General features: G+C 49.8%; 1 non-coding gene across 1 annotated transcript; it reads left to right on the forward strand.

Annotated features, from left to right (window-relative positions):
- Positions 1-7,183: 7,183 nt before the first annotated feature.
- Positions 7,184-7,318, forward strand: LOC120094022 (small nucleolar RNA U109). Its single transcript, XR_015626199.1, has one exon. It is a non-coding gene; the product is annotated as a small nucleolar RNA U109 (small nucleolar RNA).
- Positions 7,319-7,649: the final 331 nt, after the last annotated feature.

Raw genomic sequence — 7,649 nt, forward strand, 5'->3', positions numbered from 1 at the left:
TTTCCTCTCTCTAGCCCAACTACGTTTGCTTAATTAACCAATTAAGAAATCCATGGGGTGTTTGTGAAGTAGATCCTAGAGTCTAGAGTTACCCTTGGGGATAAGGGACTGTCCCAGGAATGCCTGGGTCCCCACTTGTGAGATTAGTATCCATGGTCAGCATGGAAACCCACTCAAAATACCTCAGGGCCTTGCACATCAGATCGCTGAGCTACCTTGTCCTGAAAAGCATACAGATTCTCAGTCAGGATCCAGATCCCACCAGCCCATCTACTTTACAGGACAGACAGACAGATACACACACACACATACACACACACACACACACACACACACACACACACACACTTACTTCAGATCTTAATTGGGAATCTAGGGTCCTGCTGGCAATGAGGCCCTGAATTAGGGATTAACTTGGATACCAACCTGGAATCAAAGCGAGTCTGCAGTCATGGAGACGCAAGTCCTCTTCCCCCACAAGCCATGTCCTCTCAAGTTCCCTATCTAGGCCTTATCTAGTGGAGGAAACCACTAGGGTGCAGTGAGGGGAGGTAACAGCCCTTCAAAGGACCCCAAGGTGCCACATCCTGGGACCATCTAGCATCCCTAGATCCCAGATGACCTCTTAGGAGTACCACAGGGACCTAAGTAGGCATCGTGAATGACAACTTAGTCCCTAGCCTGGCTCTGCCCATGAGCTGCCCGTCCCGTTCCCTATGGCCCTCTGGGAGCAGGTATTCTAATTGGCCTGATACCCTGGGAGCCAGGAGTTGGGAATGGGGTCAGGATGGGTCTGGAAGTTTCCCAGGCCTGACAGGTGGCTAGGAGCAGGCCTGGGGGAGGCCCCACTGTGGAGCTTTCTGCCTTCATCAGCGGAACATTCCAGCGTCTGTCATGGGAAGGCGGCGCTCCATGCCATCAGTCACCCAGGAAAGGCAAACAGCTCCAGCTGGGCCCAGCCCTAGTTCCCACAGAGCCCCAGCTTCAGCCCTGCCCTACTCTACCAGACGGGGGAGGGGGGGCAAGTGGGGGAGAACCCCGGACCTCAGCTGCCACTGAGGCCACCAGGGAGGTCTGACTCAAGCTCTTCTTGCCCTGCCTTCCTCTTTACACACACACACACACACACACACACACACACACACACACACACACGGCTGCCAGCAGCATATAAATACACATACAAGTACAGAGGCTTCTACCACACCCACAGACAGCTGTGCACACACACACACCCCTCAACACAGACCCACAGAGAAAGGGTGCCAATACACACCTTTACAGCACCCCCAATAGGTGGGACTCTCTGGGGGCAGAACTGTGAGGGCTGGTATCTGGCACATAGTAGGTCATCTTTGATCCTCCTGCATGCTGCGTTCATTTCTCTGAACCTAACTCCTTCCTGTTCCCTAACTAGGATGCGAAAGTCCCAGCACAGGGTCTTGGTCCCCTGTTAAGGGTGTCCCCTATGCATAGTATGGGTCCTAACACATAGTAGGGAAAGTGAAAGGTTGATGGGTTGAGTGAGAGCAGAGGCAGAATCGGGTATGGTGGCACAGGCTTGCAATTTCAGCAATAGGGTAGCTGTAGCTGGAGTATCATGAGTTTGACGCTAGCCTGGGCTACCCAGCAAGACACTGTCTGAAAAAGAAAAATGAGTACAAGAAATAATGTGGCAGAAGCATGCCTGTAACCTCAGAACTTGGGAGGCAGAAGCAAGTACATCAGAAGTTCAGTATCATCCTCAGCTCCATAGTGAGACTGAGGTTAGCCTAGGCTACATGAGACCTCAACTCAAGGATAGAAAATGGAGGGAGGGCATGACTCTGCTGGTAAAGCACTTGTTGCCCAAGATTAAGGTCCTAAACTTGGACCCCAAGTAAAGAGCAGCACCAGTGAATAACCCCCATGTTGGAAACGGGGAGACAATTGAGGCACTGGTGGTTAACAGCCATCAGCTCTCCGAATTGGTGAGCTCCAGGCTCAGTGAGAGACCCTGACTAAAAACATAAGGTGGAAGGCAATAGGGGAAGACACCATGTCAACTCTGGTCTCTACATGTATGCACACACCCACGTGAACATATACATATACCACACACAGATACATACATACACAGATACATACATACATACATACATACATACATACATACATACCCTCCAAAAAGAAAAAGAAAAGAAGAAAGAGAGGGGTAAGACAGAAAGGAAGAAAAGAGGAAAGAAGGAAGGAAGAAAAATGATGGCCCGATTGTTGGGGCTTACCAAGCATGCACAAAGCCCTGTGCCCCATTCCCAACCACAGAATGCAGGTCCAGTGGCACACAGCTTCAACCCCAGCACTGGAGAGAAGGAAGCAGGAGGGTCAGAAAAGTCAGCCTTCAAAGCTAACCTGTGCTACACTTGTGTGGTGCCTTGTCTCAAAACTAACTTTTTACAAAATGGAGGAGTAGAAAGAGAAGGACTTCAGGGCCAGAGTACGTGGCTAGCCCAAGGCTCTTAGTCTCCATTCTCCTCCCCAAGAATAGAGGTCCATTTACAACACACACCACACACCACACACACACACACACACACACACACATACACACACACACACACACACACCCGGCCATCTAGGACGGGGGGGCTAGACTCAGCTCTGAGGATGCTTTCTGCTTTCTTCCTTCTCTCCCTGCAGCAAACTCCCTTCCCCCAGGGAGTCCTGGTTTCCAGGAGACAAGCCAACAACAGCCCTCCCTCTCAGCGGAAGCCTGAGTCCACAGAGTAATCTCCAAGCCCACGCTTCAGACTCCTCAGCCTCACAACCTATTCCCCCACACTCAGTACCAGGCGGCTTCACCTGCTTGCACGGGGCAGATAGGGCAGGAAGCTCAGAAGTTTCCATTTTAGCCAAGATGTAAAAGAGCTTGAAGTCAGATAAAAGTTAACGCTTGCCAGGTTATAGGACAGTGCAATAGCAGTGAGTCACAGGCTAATGAAATAAAGAAGAAAATATCCCACTAGCAGCAGCGTGGGGGAGAGAGTTGAAGATCTTTCCAGAAATTAGGAGGTAGTGGCAGTTGGCCTCACCCCATCAGAGCAGTCTTTCTGTCAGTCTTTGCTTTATTCATTCCTCCTTTCTTTTTTTCTTTTTGAGACAGTCTTGCTATACAGCTCAAGCTGGCCTTGAACTGGCAGCAATTCTCCTGCCTCAGTTTACTGTGTGGTGAGATTACAGGCAGGTACCATGCCTTGCCCCTCGATATTTTCAGCATCCCTTTGGCCTCATTTCTACAAAATGACTGCTGATCCTTAACATGTCATGTTAAGTCACAGCAGGAAGGTGGCAAAGTGGACCATGGCACCTCCACAGAAGGCTTGGCCTTCTTTGGGAAGGGCCCCCACACTCACCGCCCCTGAACAGCACAAACCTCCTCTCAGATTTCATTAGGCAGAATGAAATCACATGGCCACGCTTAGACCAACCACTATTCCAGGAGAATCAGATGTTCAACGCCCTGGTTAGATCAATCACGATGATCTCTGGGGTTGAGAGCACAGTGTTTCTGCTGACTCAGCATGCAGACGAGGGCTCTCCGCTCAGACAGCCTGCTTAGCAGTTCCTGAGCATCACAGACCCGCCCAGACACTTATCTAGTAGATATGAAGCCAGTACCAGGGCTAGGGAGATGGCTCAGTCAGGAAAGTGCTTGCCAGGCAAGCCTGAGGACCTGAGTTAGGTCACCACTACATAAAGAGCAGGGCCAGATGGAGTACTTATAATCCCAGGGCTGAGGAGATGGAAACAGTCAGATCACTAGAGCTCTGTAGCAGACCAGCTTCTATGAAGCTGTGACCTCTGTGAATCTTTACAAGCATGGGTACACACATGCAAATTCTCTGTCACACACACACACACACACACACACACACACACACACACACACACACACACTTGGCAGGACTGGAGCTTCAATGCTGGGAAGACAGAGCCCTGGGCCATGGACCTTGCTCAGCTCCTACCCGTATCAACACACCCCACGTCTGCCTCCTTCTGCTCTAAGAGTGCGAGCCAGGGACTCAGAGCTCTTCAGCTGATGGGACAATTCCAGTGTTTGGGAAGGGGATGTGGTTACAGAACCCAGTGCCCCTGCTGCAGGTGGGAGCTGGGGTAGGGGCTGGGCTGAGCCACCAATCCTCATTCCCACCACCCACTTACATCTTGGTGACAGCTGCTAGGCTGTCAGGAAGGGGGCAGCAAGGGACCACAGGGTGAGGTGTTGGGTACAGATCCTGACCTCAGAGAGGCATCTTTCCTCGCTGAAGCATCAGAATACCTTGACCAACTCAGAAGAGAAGCCCATGCTGGCCAGGAGGGTCACAGGGCAATCTTTGGTCCCAAATTTTAATGGTAGCATACACTTAACATGGAATTTACAACCTTTGCTGTTTCTGACTTCACCATTCAGGGGCACTGGGGGTATCTCACTAAAACCAGCACCACCGCCCACCTTGAAATCTTCATCTAGTTGCCAGATTCTAGCAAATTCTCTGCCCATTTAGCTGTACTTACCTCTTCTCTCTTCTAGCCTTGCCCCTTGTCTTCACGAATCTGACAGCTCCAGGAACCTCAGGGACATGAGATGAGAAAGTATTTGGGTTTTTGTGCCTGACTATTCACTTAGCACACGCCCTAGAGACCCTTTCATTTGTACATCAGAAGGCCCCTCCTTTTCAGGGCTAAATAGTACTCTGTTGTGCAGATGGACTGCATCCATACGTACTGATGGGCATCTAGACTATCATGATTTAAGACTGTTCAAATCCCTCTTTGAGCGCCTGCTTCCAGTTCTCAGTGGTGCAAACCCAGGGATGGAATCGCTAGATCAAAGCATAAATTCTGTAAATTCTTTTTTGGCAAGGTCTGTCTATGTAGCCCTGATTGGCCTGGAATTAACTACATAGATCATGGTGGCCTTGAACTCACAGACCTGCCAACCTCTGCCTCCTGAGTGCTGGGATTGAAGGCCTGTGCTATCACTCTTAGGTCAGTCAGTTTGGCAGTAACCTTGAGGTTGATTTTGAAGATGTTGGTGTGGTTTAGGTGGGGGGGGGGCACACAGGGCACAACTAGGCTGGTGTAACCAAATATAGGACATGTGGACATGTGGTGGTGAAGAAACTGACAGACCTCAGGGTCTTTTTGCATCTTGGAGGCAGGGATAAGAGTATGGGAACGGCACCTCCAGCCTCTAGGAGACTAAAGCTTGGGTTGAGAATAGGGAGTCTTTAATTGAAATTCTGATAGTTGGGTCCATCATGAGTTTATTTGCATTAAGTAAATTTAAGGGAGGATAAGGAAAATGTTGTTTCATGGGGGTGTAAGGTTGTGTGTATGAATCACAGAAATGGATCTTTTTGGAAAGATGAGGGGGCAGGACTCTGAACACAGTACAGATGAGAGGAGTCACCACATAGGGACAGGGCAGTGAGAAGTAAGGGCAACTTGTAAGGAAATCTGGGAAGGGGAAGACAGAGCAGGCAAATCTCAATGAGTCTCAGGCCAGAGGCCAGCTTCATTGACCTTGCAAGTTCTAGGCCTTCAAGGATGACAGAGAAAGATGAGGGAGGGAGGGAGAGAGAGAGATAGAGCGAGAGAGAGAATTTTACAAGTGTTCTAGGTGCCAGCTGTCCAGGTGCCAAGGGTCCAGTTGGTCCAGTGATGGGAGTGGACACCCACACAGACTGTGTGAGACAACTGGACATGGCTGAGTCCCCAGAAGACAGCATTGCCGTCTTGGCTGAGGAGTGAGCTTGCCGACAGATGTGAGCTTGGCCAAGGAACAGGTGTTCATGAGAGAGGAAGGGATGCTGGCTTCACGCCCACCAGCCACAGGGGTCCCGGATAACAGAAGGAACAATGCACTTTGACCTATAAGAGCTCTCTGTGTCCTCTGCTCTGCCCTTAGCACCTCAGGGGAGCAAGGGGTCTTAAAAACAGACCACACACAAAGGACAGGCCTCCAGCCACCTCTTCACCTGACGCACGCTCTTAGTGTTGCAACTTGCCACCAGTGTCTTCATCTCAGGTGCAGTGGTCACTGTGTAGGCAACTGCCAGAGCCATCCTGAGGCTCCTGATACCCTCTGTGGCCCAAGCCCATGCTCCAAAATGAAGATCACCTCAAAATTTGCTCCTTCTGTGCCCCCAGAATACCAGGCTGTTGTCACTCAATGTCACTGGCTCTCTATGAAGCGTCCCCTGAGTAGTATCCAGGTCCTATCATGCTTGTCAGATCGGGTCCACAGTTGTGTCCTCAGACAAAACCAACGGACTTTGCAGCACCTTCTTGGTGGGCCTCTGGCCTACAGTTCATAATCCCCCTGCCTCAACATCCCAAATGCCATCACATCACATCCAGCTTTGTATATTTAATTTTTCCTCCCCACATTTCTTTTGAGACAGTGTTGCACCCACCTCGGCCAGCAAGGAAGACGCAACACGGTCGGATTCTTCTCAACAGCCTTTATTGCAGGACTACCACATTGCTGATACGGGGGACCTCGAGCGGCAAAGGCACTCGCCTTATATACACAACAGGCTGTGGTCCTGCTACTTGTCCTTCAGGGATTGGCGGAGCATGAATCACCCCACTAGCATGGTACCGCCCCGGCCATATTGACAGCAGGGGCAAACCCGCGCATGCGCAGTACTGTTGTTTACCACAGGAGGGCGCCGGATGTAGGCGCCATCTTTGTCTTACCGCAAAGCTCCCTACATTTTTTGTTTAATAAAATGACTGGTCTAGATCAGGGTGTCACGCCAATATGTCATTGCTCCTGTCTTAGGTCGTTCCTGATGATGACTCGGCCTTACCCGTCGTTAGGTTACCCTATCGCCACCGGGCCCCGTGTCTTAGGTTGGTCCGAGCTCGAGGAAAGTTGCCCGTCTCTGGATACAATGACTCCACATGACAGTGACAAAAATGATCTAGGGCGAACTCTTAATCTTTCAAAGAGGCCAGCCATATGTTGGGAGAAGCACCATTTTCAATGGCGATCATAGCCTGGTAAACAACCGCTTTGTGTCTGGCATGTTCTCTTTTTAAACAGCCAATAAGCCAGAGACATACTCCGCATTCCAGGAGGACAATAGTTCCCCAGGCAAACATGCCAGCCCACTCCTTAAAAAAGGAGAAAGCACTGCATGTGGACATGTCTGCCCCTCTTCTCTTGGGGAGTAGGAATGTATCCATAACATGCTACAGTGATGAAGGAGTTCTCAGGGCTACCAACCTTACAGTAGAGGTTGAGTAGTAGTATATTTCTCCTACATTGAAGGCAAAAAAAAAAAAAAAAGGAGAAAGCATTGGTGATTCATGAGGTAAAATTTTCAACTGTGATGGGGTCCAATCTAGTGCTGTTAAGGACAGCAATCTGCATCAGCAATTGTCTTGATAGTTGCTCTGCTTTCATGGACCAGTTTCCTTTCAGATAATTCGAGATTTCTTTGCTCTGGTGAGAATGCTGAGAAAAGTTAGCTTGCAAAGGAGTAATGCATAAACCTCTAAGGGAGGAAACGCAGGACAGCTGTGTCATATGATACAGTGCTTCAATTTGTTCTTGAATTAAATCTATCCTTTGATTAGCTAATAGAAGGCCAGATGCC

This window comes from Rattus norvegicus, chromosome 7 (genome assembly GCF_021556685.1).
Source record: "Rattus norvegicus strain SHRSP/BbbUtx chromosome 7, alternate assembly SHRSP_T2T, whole genome shotgun sequence".
In the NCBI taxonomy this organism is placed as follows: domain Eukaryota; kingdom Metazoa; phylum Chordata; class Mammalia; order Rodentia; family Muridae; genus Rattus; species Rattus norvegicus.